This window comes from Sinocyclocheilus rhinocerous, unplaced genomic scaffold (assembly GCF_001515625.1).
Source record: "Sinocyclocheilus rhinocerous isolate Xijiao unplaced genomic scaffold, SAMN03320098_v1.1 scaffold1048, whole genome shotgun sequence".
In the NCBI taxonomy this organism is placed as follows: domain Eukaryota; kingdom Metazoa; phylum Chordata; class Actinopteri; order Cypriniformes; family Cyprinidae; genus Sinocyclocheilus; species Sinocyclocheilus rhinocerous.
This window is the reverse complement of record NW_015649578.1, coordinates 761499-764027: the sequence shown is the minus strand read 5'-3', so window position 1 is coordinate 764027 and position 2529 is coordinate 761499.

Here is a 2529-nt window from a genome sequence, read left to right as displayed (position 1 = left end):
GTGAGCAGCAGCTCATTTGCATTTAAAGAGACAGGCCCGAAAAAACAGCGTGTTTCTGCTTCCACTCAAAATAGGCATTTTCAAAATGACATAATAAATGATCTGTGGAGTATTTTTAGCTGAAACTTCACAGACACATTCTGGGGACACCAGAGACTTATATTACATATTGTAAAAAGGGGCATAATATGTCTCCTTTAATAAAAACAGTGATATTGTGAAATATTTTTACAATTTAAAATAACTTTTCTATTTTACTATATTGCTGTGATCAAAGCTAAATCTTGATTCCAGTCTTCAGTGTCACATGATCCTTCAGAAATCATTCTAATATGCTGATTTTATGCTCAAGAACATTTCTTATTATCAATGTTGAAAACAGTTGTGCTGCTTCATATTTTTGTGGAAACTGTGATTTTTTTTTTCTTTTCCAGGATTGATGACTAGAAAGTTCAAAAGAACAATGTATGTTGTTTTCTTTTTTGTTTGCATTCTTACAAAAACAATGTAAAGAAGTCTTTGTCACTTTTCAGCATTTTAATGCATCATTCTAAATAAAAGTATTAATTTCTTGAACAAGGTAAAAATAAATAAATAAAATAAATAAATCATACTGACCCCAAACTTTTGAATGGTTGTGTAAATTTAAACAATTAAATGCTGTACTGTAAGAAAAAAAAATGTAAAAAAAAAAATAAAAATAAAAAATTGTATACCAAATCACTAACTGTTTCATTTATGGTTCATGCCTAATGCTGTATTTTACTGGCAGGAAAAAAAATTCCTTCAAATTTCCTTCAACACAATGCAATGCATAATTCAAAATATGGGTAAAACACCTGTGAAATAATGTTTGTTCTGAGGACGTGGTCACTGTGGGCTAAAAGTAAAGCAGTTTTTTTTAACAACTTTGCCTTGTGGATACTATTAAATTATCTATGAAGTAATGCAGGCGATTGAATAAACTATTTGAGTCAATCATCTCGTGCAAATATAATGTGAACTACATTGCACAGCATTAGATAACACAATATCAAACTTAGTGACATTTGCTGTAGAAAGATAGCACAAACACGCTTTCCAAGATAAATATTTCACAAAATTACAATTGTTATGTTGGAAATGATGAAGTTTGGAGTGACATCAGGTAGAGCAAATGATGACAGAATTGTAATTTTTGGGTGGATTGTCCCTTAAAGTGTTAAAAAGACGTGTTTCTCCTCCAGAACGTAAAGCGCAGAGGCGGATGGGGGAGGCTGTGAGTCTCTGGCTGGAGGGCAGAGGAGTATCTAGAAGTTTCCATCAATGGGTCAAAGTGTATCAGCAACAGCAGAAAGCCTCCCGCCACAGACAAACACAGCTTTCACACAGGTAAACACTGCGACGGTTTTCCACAAGTGAAAGATAAATATAGCAGACTTAACCTAACACACACAATAACATGACACAAACTCAACTCAAGAGTATTGCCGTAATCATAAACAGAGCTGATTTAGAGCTAGATTGTAAAAAAGGGGGGACAGTGTGAATAGGTTTGATAGGTTTTATGTATATAGTTTTGAGAAATGAGCTGTGACTATTAATATAATGCTAATATAATTAGTGATATTTTCATGATCAGCATCAGAGCAGTGGAGAGAAGAGGAGAGCGTGGACTGACCCGACTGTACTGGACCTGCTGGAAAAAACAAACTGAAGCATCACTGCTGTGTACACAACAAGTAAATAATCGACATGAATCAGCATTTATTATTATGATTATTAACAGACAATTGAGTTCAATCATTAAGTGACAATAAATACAGCAATAGTTTAACAGTGAAACAAAACAGTAACGGTGACCTGCATAAATGATTCATGTTGCGTAGCATCGCTGGAGTATTGGGTACCGTATTATTATCCACAATTCACAGACCTTCCTCAAAATTGTTCAGGTTGTCAGAAATACACAAAATAGGTCACAGAAAGTATTGTATTTAATGCATGTTTAGATGACGGAAACAGCACTTCTGTTACCGAATGCTTGTCGTGTTTTCTCAAGAATATTCTGGGCAACAGATTAAACCGTCAACATTAAGATGCCAAACATTTGTGAAAATCTGGGCAATTAATCTTTATGCATCAAGAGCTTGTAACACTTCAAAGAGAAAGGAAAAATTGAAATCGCATCATATGACCCCTTTAAACAAAATAATCTATCTACTAAAGATCTTAACATAATGGGTATGTTCGTGCAGCTGGCCACTTGTATGGTTAGAGGAATGTGTATATAATCATTATACTTATATAATAGTTTATTTATGCAGAGAAGAATCCATCCATTCCTCAAACCATATGGGTCACAGAGATTATATATATATATATATATATGTATGTTTATAGGCCCTATTTTTAATAATGTTTTTTTTTTATCATACTTGAATTTCACAGATTTTCAACCTTTCACTTTTGCACATAATTCTGTCCCACATTTTGTATACATACTTTATAAAACGGAGAGTTCCGGTCCTTGATTCTGATTGGCTGAGC